The sequence below is a fragment of the Scaptodrosophila lebanonensis genome, unplaced genomic scaffold (genome assembly GCF_003285725.1).
Source record: "Scaptodrosophila lebanonensis strain 11010-0011.00,11010-0021.00 unplaced genomic scaffold, SlebRS2 tig00000080-arrow-pilon, whole genome shotgun sequence".
Lineage (NCBI taxonomy): Eukaryota > Metazoa > Arthropoda > Insecta > Diptera > Drosophilidae > Scaptodrosophila > Scaptodrosophila lebanonensis.
Window position 1 is genome coordinate 4,499,042 of NW_022060561.1, and position 12,370 is coordinate 4,511,411.

Below are 12,370 nucleotides of genomic sequence, written 5' to 3' on the forward strand. Positions count from 1 at the left end.
TCATGCCTTGCCCATGCTAACGGTATTTAAAGAGTGCTTTAACTTAATTTTTATTGTTGTCGTCATCGATTGTGATTTACCCGCCACTTATCAACGCCTTGCTTGTGTTTGTTCGTTGCACACAAACACGCACACACTCACACACTCACACACACAAATGCCCACACAGAGTGGGTGTGTGCGTTGCATTTTAATTAAAAAAGTCGCCGACACAAAGCGTGCGAATGAGCGGGAATTGAATGGAGCGACCATTGAAGTGCACATCGACAGTCAACCTCCCGTCGTCGTCTTCGTCCTCGTTGCCGTCCTCGTCTTCGCCGTCATCGTTCATCAAATGTATGTATTTACGGCTTCATATTGTTTATTTGTTCGCTTGTTTGCGCGCTTGCTGTTCTTTGAGCTTTAGCCGACTATTAAAGTTGCTCTTCCGGCTTCTCTCGGCCCCTAGGCTCTGCATTGTTTTTGCTGCTTAAGCAGGATTATGCCTGTTTATTGATAATTTAATAACATTGATTAAATGCAGCCAACCGACAAAATAAAGCTAATGATTGATTAACTTGAAAGCTTATTAGCCGAGATTTGTGGTCAACTTAATGTCCCATGCATTTCAATTTCTATTTACTTGAGACTTATATTACAAACTGAATGCATTGCATGTAAAGATGATATATTACTTTACTTGTATATTGGACAACTATTTCATTTGTGAGTGTTTGTTATTCGAAATTAAAGTGTTTGTTATTATAAATTTAACAATTATTACAATTTTACAAGCACATAAATGTAAACATGAATGAATATTTGATTCATATCTGAAATAAATAATAATAACAGCATTAACAGCAAGTAGGCCTAGAGCGAAAAACCTAACACTCAACTGCTTCTATGGTGCTCCAAAATAAGTCACTCGCATACCCGTTATTGTAAAGAGCAAAGAGAAGAACGTAGCGCCCTTTCAAAACGACTCAAAATGCTCTTCACTCTCCACTCAGTTTTAAGGGAGATTCCTTGCGAAGAGCAAATCATGTGGAGAAAGAGCGCATCAACAAAATACTCCGAGTATAACTCAAAATAGTAGCTAATTCAAAACTAAGAGAAAATTCAGCACAATTTATGCACTCATAGTCCATATTTGAGTTAAAGTGTAAATTAAAGAGCATTTTAAGTGGATTATTACAAATTTACCTCAACATTGCAGATAGAGCGAAATTATTAAATATTTACTCAAGAGTACACCCAAAGCAAAACTATGAGACAATAGTTGAGTGAACATCAAAGGCAGAGAAAGCACAGCAATTCTGAGAACTAACACGAATCCTTCTCGGCATTACAACTTAATGCATTCTACTATGCGCTTATTTGCACTCAAACTGCAAACAATCTGGGCTCAAACTCGGCGCCTTCTTCCCACTCACATTTTTCGTAACATACCTTTGAGCGCTGGCAACAAAAATTCCGCCAGCGCGCCAGCTTGCAAATATTTCAACGCCACCACGTCACATGTATTGAGAAATTATTATGCACACACATACACAGACAAACAGCAGCGCGCACACACACACACACGCACGCACACCGACACAGCGACTCACACATGCAGGTGAAAAACTGAAGCAATTTGCTATGATTTATGATTTTGATAAATTTTCTTCAGGTGACTTTATTATTTTTGCTAATAATGATCTATGGCCGTGCCAAAAAGAAAACTATGAACACAGCGTTATGCACACACACACATACACACACACCTACATATATGTCATGCATTTGTGCAGCGTTGTTGCCAATAAAGAGCTAAAATGTTGATTTCATTTACAAATTCAATTTTCATATGAAAAGCCATCAAAACATATTTTCAACACAATAAACAATTTACAATAAATGCAAAAATTTAAATGGCCATGCAATTTTAATGCCAGTTTACAGCAACAGCAGCAGCAGCATCAACAGCAACAGCAACAGCAGTAACTAAAACAAAACAACGGCAACAAATCCACAACAATAATAAATGCATTTTCATGTAATTGCCTCAAACTCCACAACCCGCTCTCGCTGCCGACGCCGACGCCGCCACCCATTAAAAATCAAAACTTTATTGAGGCAAAAACTTTTGGCATGTCAGCTGAAAATGTAGTGAGGAAAAAATAAACGAAAAACATGAGAAAAAAACACACTTGCCGCTAAAGCGCATAAATAATAAAACATTTGAACTAGCTGGCAGAGCCATGAGCAGACCATAGCAGCATAAACCAGGGCAACTAAACCGAACCATGCTAACAAAACTTGCCTAGTCAGAGCGACAAATTACACGAAATGCCAAAAAACAAACAATGCGGCAGAAACCGCAGCAAAAACAACGCAAAATGCCAAACACATCAACAACAAATAGAGAAAGAGAGAGAGTGGGAGAGAGAGCACTGCAAATTTGGTAACAAAATAGGGTTTGAGGATTTCAACGCTTGATGCACATGAAAAATTTCATGAAATCAAATTCTCGTATTTTAAAATAAATTAACTTCGCGCACAAAAACACGCACACACTCAGCAAAATCGAACATAATTCGACAACATACTATATAGAATTGTACACATCAACCAAGCTTGAATAACGAAGTTGTTTCACTAGTAAATTATATCGTTTTTTACGCAATTTCTTTATAAATATATACTCTATTTATCTATTTTTAAATATCACATCAACCAAGGTTGAATATCAAAGTTGTTTCACTTTTAAATCATATTGTTTTATACGCAATTTCTTCATATAAAAATGTATACTCTTTTTTGCTATTTTTAAATACAAATATAAAGTAGAAATAAAAGGTTGCTTTATCGTCCAACTTTCTTCAGCTAAATGGCAAATGCCCAAATGACATATACAACACATAGAAGGAGGCGTGGCAGACCCCCAAATTACTTATATTCTTGATCCGTTTCGCAAGACAAGTCGATAGAGCCATGATCTTGTATGTAGGAACACAAGGATCTCTGGAATTATAAGTGCTCGAATACCCACCTTGATGTCCTGATTCTCCAATTACCGGGGAAGGTATTGTGATATATTGTGAACTCTTAACGAAGTTATAGTTGTCATAAAGTTAAAGACGCACATAGAGTGGATACAGGATATTTATTGGTTGGGCTTGCTCGATTCTACTATTCAAATCTTGTTTAACCCTTTTAAACCCTGGTTCAGACCACAATATTTTCATTCATATTTAACGAACGTTAATAACACCTAATTGCATAGATTGCATAGATTGTTTACGTTTGTTTCACACATGGTTCCGCGATTCGCTTTACAGTTAATTGAATATGAGTGAATTTCTCGAGAAACTTCTCAGTTTTGACACTTAAATTAAAAATTAAAATTACAGCGAATAAATAGCAAAAATAACGCATTTTTAAATTTTAAAAAATGAGTTTTAGCGTTTAAAATGAGTTTCAGTCATTTATGGCAAAAAAAAATGGTTTTCACCTAAAATAAAACGGAAAATTTAAAAACAGATGTTTTGAAAATCCATGAAGGATATTAATATTAAAATATTAAAGACCATATATTTCAAAAATCATAAAAAAATATTGAGTAGTTTGGCGTGGGGTCTGAAAGGGTTAAAAATGTCAGTTTTTTAATTACCCCAAAAAGTTACTGATTTCTTTACATTAATAATTGTAATAATTTTATAATCATTAATTATCATTTTAATTTATTTCGGCAAGATTTAAATTGATCTATTTATTGAAAAGCGGTTTTATTGGTTTTATTTTATTTTTAATTTCCTCTACATACATTTTTCAAATTAATAAAGCAATTCATTTTTTGAGTGCACACATACTCCCCTCCGACTCAGATGGACGAACCCAAATCAGACAGGCAGTTCAGGCGTCAAAAATGTTTTTCAAGCGTTTAGAAAACGCTCCGAGGCACTCACACGTACACACACACCCACACACACACACACACTCACACACAATGGCACTTATAAAGTTGAGGCCAACGGCGCATTTTTGGCGCAGTCAGTCACGGGAATTACTCAAAAACCCTACTACAATCAAAATACCCAAACACCAACACACTCACACGCACACACATATGGCGTGCTGCCAGGCTTCGGCTTTCCAAGCCAGGACATTTGGCATGTCAACATAATTGCCTCGAATTAACTTTTTGTTTTTGAGCGCCCAATACCCATGGAAGCAACAACAACTAAAATGTGCGTGTCCACCCACACATACATACAAACATATGTATACACATATATTTCTATATGTACATACATGAGCATGCCCAATGTGTTTGTTGAAAAATTGTACATGCGCCAGATAATTTGGCGCTGACAAAAGTTTGATCACATTTTTGGCCAAAGCATTTTTTGGCTTGTACGGTTTGTTTGGCAGTTGTTGTTCAGTTGTTTTTGGTATTGTTATTGCCTGTTTTGTTTCGGTTCGCTGATTTATTCTGTGCAATTAAATGCCAACGCTCTGGTCGTCATCGTCTGCTAATTTAATTAGCGTTTTATATGTACAAGTATGTACGAGTGGGCTCCCTCCCTGCCACCAAATAAATAATTGGACATAGTTGCAGGAAGACTGTGGCTCAGTGATTGTGAAAATAAACACTTCGTTGGCAGCCAGTGAGGGATTTTGTAATTGTTGAGCAAGTTGTGTAAATAATGTTAAATTGAATGAACGTCTGTTGTGTATTGCTTTAACTATTTTGTCAATCAGAAACTATTGAGCGATTAATATAACCAACAAGTATCCCTATAATTTTCATAAAGTGATTCAACTCTCGCATATTTACAAGAACACTTAAATTGATTTGCTTGATAAGTAACGTTAAACGAATGGTAATGATAATTGCAGAACAACAAAATAGTTTGCTTTAAGATACCTATAAAAATAATTATCAGAATTGAGATCAGACGTCAGGCAACAATCGAGCTTCGAAATATTAGCACTATTGTTGTGAGGCAATTGTACGTTCACTTATTGGAATTATTGAATAAAATTCCCACCGCTTCTTCATTATTGCATAAATGAAAGATGTTAATCGTTGCTTTTTTTTTACCTTACTCATATATTTTTTATTTAATTCTTCTCCGAGTGCTGCAAGCGATAGTTGTTATTACACGAAATTCCTTTTTTACAATCATTTATAAGTGGAATTTAATATGGCTCCTGGCCTTCCTTAATAATGGCAATGCTTTCGCAACTGTGAGCCCAGCAATCTGTGGTAAATGTGAAATGCCTTCATTATGCCTACCTTAATTAATAATCGCAAACATCTCTCCATTTCATGCATCTTATTAAGTTCAAAGAAACATATACTCGTCAGCACACACGGAATCAATTTTCTATGTTAAACAACCATCCATTGTAGGCCATTGGTTGAGATTTAAATGCACGGGCAACTGGCAACTGCAGTTTCAGCCTCAGCCGATTTTATTGAATATTTTTAATGAAGCGCCATGCACACGCAATGCGACAGACAGTCAGACGAAGAGGCAGATGCACAATACATATGCATGAGGCCTATCATGTTCGCAACAGACGTAGCGAGCAAGGCGACCGACTACGACAAAGTACGAGCCTATGATTGTGAGGAGAGGAGTGGAGAGGAGGGGAGGGACGCAGCAAGTCCAACTCAGCTGTGTGGCACCGTCCACCGACTGATTAAAACGCTGATTTATTGCTTTAAATGCAATTTACATAAAAATCAAGTAAAAATGCGTTTGATTTTTAAGTCGTAAATATTATTGAAAATAAATTCTCGTACACTCAAAGAGATCGGATTAAAATTCAACAAATTGAGCTAATTACACAGAGTAAGGACATGGTCAGACATTTTGTACACAAATGCATTTAAAGTTATACCAGTTACCTAAATTAAAACTTTATACTAACTTTATACTATGTAAGACTTAATTTGCAACCACAAAAACAACTTCGAGACTTACTTTTTAAAGCAAACATTTAAAGTAACACAAATTTTCAATTATACATTTGCACGTCTGACCAAAGCTTAAAACACTTTTGTAAAGTCTGTGCAATTTTTTACATCAATTAGTTGTCAACAAAAGAGATAAAGTTATGAAACTAACATTTTAATAAAAGTAAACGAATCCTTCCCACAAAAGTTGAGAAGGAATTTTAAGAAAATAGCTTAACAAAAATAGTTTACAGAATGTCTTATAAATAATCAAAAGCACTGGAAATGTATTTTTAAATATACATATTTTAAAAAGATGTATGAATTAATCTTCGAATAAACTAGAAAAAGGATTAAAATTGATTAAACTAAAAGTTAAATTTTAGATCATTTAAAAGAAATAAAATTATTAATAATTATTATTAATATATTAATTATTAATAAGCAAGACGCCTTCTCTGTATACCGATTCAACTAATGAGTACACCGACTTAAATTGGTTGATTAGATGCGAAATAAAATGTAGTTAGTCCACGAAGGAGTAAAACGAGTTAGTCCGAAAATTTTATTTTTATATAGTATTTTAATGTTTAAATTAGATACGTACTTGAAGCTACTTTTCCTAAGGTATCAATTGACTGTAAGTATTATTTTCATGCATCAGGGCGTCTAAGCACAACAATTAATCAATCGGTTGCTTAAATTCTCTGAAATCGCCCAACTTTTAGTTGAATTGTAAATGCAATCTGACCTTGAAATGAATCGACAATTCAAACTCAATTCGGACCCACAGTTATTCCACACAATTGGAGTGCTGTTTCATTCTCCGAGTGCAGGAATGTATGTGCTTTTGAAATATCAAGCATACGCACCGTGGCGTGCCGTGCCGTGCCAAACAGCAGCAACATCATCATTGTCATCATCACCAGCACCAATACAAGTACGGACACCAACACGAGACCAACACGCACCAGCACCATCACCTCCACCATCGTCATGATGCGTGCATCGCTGTATTTAATTAAATCGAGCATTTTTGCCATTTATTCCGCATTCAATTTCATTTCATATTTATTTTCGATCCTTGGCCAAAAATGTTTGCCAACGCTAGATGGCGCCACGCAGCAACATATAAGCTGCTATTGTGGTTGGCCGCATATGTGGGCCAACTTAGTGGCAATAAGTTAAATTAGCATAAACTTAATTAGCATAAAAGTGCTGGGGCCGCTGCGCCGCAGCTCTCTATACACATGCACATTTATATTCTATGCATATGTATTATCGGTATGTGTATGTGTGGTGGCATATTTCACAGCAAATCCGCAGCGCATTAAAGAAAGTACGTGGCGAAAAAAAGGGAGCGAAAGGCACGGCAAAACAATGAAACAAACGGAACCAAGCGAATGAGCAAAACGAGTGAGCAGTCGAGGGATTGTGCCAATGAAGTAACGACCGCACATATAGCTAGAGCAGTGGCACGAGCGGTTGTCTCTAAGTGACTGCTCTTAAGAGATGAACGCGTGATAAACTGCATTTATTTAATAATCTAGCAAGAGCCGCTTCCATTTTCCTTGAAATGAAAATCTCCGGAATACAACAGTTTTCTAGACTGCCTTATAAGCTCTAACCTGTTTGTTCAAAAATCTGTAATGTCTTGCTTTCTCAAGCCAATTATTTTTAAACTAATTATTAACTAAATAATTAATTAACTAAATATGTCACTAATTATAATTATCGGGGTAAATGGGCAAATAAGCCTTGTGCTGCATAATTAGATATCATTTTAATGTTGTTAAATTTCTCCAATTTGATCGATATAAATATATAAATACATTATTTTTGGAAGCTAATTTAAATGGTTTAAATGGCACGATAAACCTTAAACCTCTAAATTTAGGCAAATAATTTTAGAAAAGAAATTATATGGTGTCCTTTTATTAAACAAAGTTAATTATGCCCATGTTTCCATTTATGTTAACCTCAGCTGCTGGCGGATTCTGGAGCATGAATAAAGTGGCTCATCAAGGTATATTTGTATTTTCCACTCACAATTTTCCCGTCAACTCACATCAGCAGTAACACGCACCCATCTCTGACTCAGAATCTGCTCTTACACATTTAGCAAGGCTGCCAGCGGATTTCTGGCGATACAGTTGGAGTGCGCCGTTTCGCATTTTCATATGAACAAATGTAACAGGCTACCTGGCTGACTGGCCCTGTACCTGGCGCTTGATCCCCAAAGCGACCAACAGTGTAGCGCGACAAGATAAAAGCTCGCACACTAAATCTGCCGTATGTGCGCTTTGGGGGCACAACATACCAACGGTGCAGTGGCCTGTTTGCCAGCTTCTGTGTCGAGGTAAGCCAAGGCAACGTGGCGTATGAGCAACGCCAACACCATGACATGGCCTGGCAACTGGGAGCTAGGAGCTGGGAGCTGGCACCATCACCGGTACCGGCAACCAGCAACTGGCAACTGAAATCTGACACTCGTTGCATATGCAAAATAATGCACAACATTTTCTGCTCGCTGAATTCACTTAGAGATGAAATACACAGAGATACTTGGCAATCTGGCAAATCTGTATAAGTTGCACGCATTTTTTGCTTGCATTTTTTTTATATGATGGGCTTTTAAATTAGTATTTATGCTATGAGCAGCGACAAAGTGGGTTTTCGGCTATTGCGGTGTGTTTTTAACAAAAGCGAACTCTATTTTCCGCAGCTTATAGCTGCTGTCAAAACTGGGAAACGGGCACAGTCTAGCAACACAGTGTAGAACGAACAAAAAACTATAAAAGCTAAATAATGAGCAAACAATTTAGTTAAGAATATATTTTCAGCTTTTCTCGAGATAATAGTGAACTAACTTTTCCTAAAATGTATGAAGTTGGGAAAAAGAAGCAATGAATTTGACAGATTTCACGGCTTAATGTCTTTATCAAAATAAGGCGGATAAAACTAATATTAAAAAGATATAAAGTTTTTTAATTAACAACTTCTTGAATAGCTTTAAATACGTCATCCGACATATTTTGCGACAAATATTTTCTTGGGGCGGGAGTTTTTGCCTAATTAACCAATATTTATACGTATAAGAAATTCATTTAAAAAGTATTACCTAGCTCTAGTTTTCCGATAACATGTACCACAAATTCTTCAACTTGTATCTCCAAAACGATTCAAAATTTATTTACTTACATTTACTACTCAGCATTAGTTTGTCAAGGTGCGGTGAAAGAAACTGCAACAAATTTCAAGACAGCACCAGAAACAGCGTAGTAGGTGTATATAAGTATGTATATACATTGTATGCAATAAATTGGCTGTACTACTAAAAGCATTCAATGTCCCACCCACACATCTACACATTTAAGAGCCAAAGCGGCGCCGTTATGGATAAAACACGCTAAAAAAGATACCGGAAATGTTGCAGGAAACAAAATGACTTAATGGCCACGATTGCCATGGTCATGAGGTAGACAAGAGCCGAGAAGCCAACAGCTTCGCAATGCAGGGACTGTCGAGGTCAGAGCAGAGAGAGCAACATAAAAATGGCTGTGCATGTGAAACAGAGTCCAATGGGCACACTAGATTGAAAACTACATACACTGAAAACAACCAGAAAATTAAATTGTGAAAAAATATTTCACTAATTATGTATTTGTATAATAGCTGTATAGATAAATACTATAATTATTTTTAGCTAGCTGTTTAATAGATATCAATGAACAAAATCGAATTACAATTTGTTGATTTATTTTAGACCAGATCTTTGTTTTGTAAAAAATAAAATAACCATTTTAGTTGCCATAGAAAACCCGTTATAAATTAATTTCATTAATTAAAATCTTATATACATTTTCTAAAACCTGATTTTCGTTACTTTAAAACAGTAGTGCCCAAGAGTAGGATACGTTATTTCTCTATCATTTGGCTGCAAAATATATTACATATATACAAATATACTTGTATTAATTTTGATGTATTGTGTTTCTGATAAAGAGCTTTGTGGAGCTCTTCTTTCTTTTAAATGTTAGCTACGCATAGGCTTGAGGTGGTGCCTAACGTAATCTCATACTTAAAATTCACAGAGAATAAAACCAATCAGTCGCACGCCCACTTCCAAGGGCGTAGCCAGCTTTTACCAAATCCAACGCAGATCCATCTTAAGGCGAAATAGTGCGTTAAAATGAACGTGTGGTCGACTTTATATGGAAAATTTTTTTCTAGGGGGGGGCAACGCCCCCCCCCCCCTGCCCCCCCTGGGTACGCCCTTGCCCACTTCTATTAACTGTTCTCTTCTCATCAAATGGTAGTTGATTCGGCGGTTCGGAAAACTCACAATTAAAAAACCCAACAATTTTAAATAAGTCGCAACAAGTTTTATTCTATAACGGCTTAACCTAGATGTGAGCGTGTGCCTTCGATGCACACTATCAATCCGATTCCAATGAATCAATATCGGTTATATTTAAGTTACATTCTTGTATTTCTTATCAGTCTTATCAGTTAAATAGACAATAGTAATATCGGCTTCATACTTCAAATCGTTTTACAAGAATACTAATAATCATAGAAAATGCATATTCTTTTCATTAATATTCTCCGGGCCATGAGAAAATAATATGGGCTTATGCAAATAATATCAGCATTTGGCGTCAACAATACATAAAATAAAAGCACGACTAACGTAATATAACGTACATAATATAACGGTTTTTTTTTTTTTCGGTGCATCTATGTACTTACAATTGCAATAAGGTCCCATCATTAACATAAACTATCCTATTACCTGCACATTTTGCCAATGCATGTTTTTTTCTGTAACGCTACCTTTGTGCGAAACATATATTTCTAATTAAATTAATTAAGCGAACCGGGAACGTGAAATGTAAAATGTTGCATATTCAAGCCAATTAGTGGAAAATGCAAATTAAATGTCTGCCGAGAGTAGTAAATGTTCCGATAGGTGTGAGTATATGCATACTTGTACATAGATACAAGTATATATACTTGCATATATGCAAACAGTCGACCGTTCATTGTCTGTCTGAATCCTGAATCCTGAAACGTGAATGTCTGCCCTTGCCATATACTTGTGTACTTGTAGTGCAACCGATCCACCCACCTAAGCACACTTTGACTTTGTCTGTCCGTTCTGTGCGTTCTCTTTGTTTTGCCAAGCGCCTGACAATAATTGCATTTAGACATGTAAGCTTTTGTTTTCCATGTGTGTGTGTATTTTGTGCGCGTGTGTGTGTGCGAGGCAAAGTTAATGACAGCATAATTAAACAAAACTAGCAGCAGACTAATAAAATGTTTATACTGCACAACGCTCACGGCTACCTTTAAGAGTGTCCTGCCTCTCCATACCTTAAGCGCATATGCGACTTTGTCTTCGTCGTGCTCGACCTCGTTCTCGACCTCATCCTCGTCATCGCCCTCAGACTCTCTGCTTCTTCGATCGCCCTCATCATTCACTCTGCTGCACGCTTCGCGTTTGTCAACTGACAATTAAAGTCATAATAAAAGGAGGCGCAAGGCAATCATATTATCCGTCATGCCCCCCCCCCCCCCCCCATGCCCCTCCTTCTCATCTCACCCGTTCTGGCATCTTGATTTGCTGGGCTCGCGTGTCTGACGTTTCCACTTTAGTTATGCATAAAGTTCAAAACAAAGGGTAAACGTGGCATGGCAATGGGCATATAAATTTCAAAATTAAAGCAAAGTTAACCTCTGTCTTTGTCAGCGAGCTCGTTAGTCTGCATGCGTGCATGTGTATATATGTATGTGTGTGTGTGTGGATGTGTGCCCATCAAACCCGCATCAAAACGATTTTCGTTTTGGCAAATTAAATCAATTTATGTCCACCAGATGTGACCTTTTCTGTACAAATTCTTCTGCCCCAAAAAGAGGCGCTGCGTCGTGAAACATGTAAATGTTATACCCATATATCATGCAAAATCGTATCGATTTCCAGTATTTAATCGAATATCAAATGAATGTTTTAGGATAACAACAAATTGGGTGGATGGTAAATAAAATGTGATTAGTGAAAATATATTTTTTTTCTCTGAATTATCTGCTGGTTCTATAAACTGAATTATTAGCTGTAATCAACTTGCAGTTCAAATATTCAGTCAACGGAAGATAAATTACCGTTTTGTAAATTCTTTATTCAAATTCAATATAATAATATATATAGCAGTTGACTCATTTTTATTTGTTTTCTAAGTAATTGTCATGTTAATGGTGATATTGCGATAAGATACAAACAATCTTTCTATTAGGGGCGAAATTAGAAATCTCCTTCTCCTAATATTCGCCCGAAAACATTGGAATATAGTTTTTCTGAACAATCTGCATCAGAAATAATTTTCATGTCCTATGTAAATATTATTAAATTAGGAAATTACTAAATCTCTAGTTAAATAA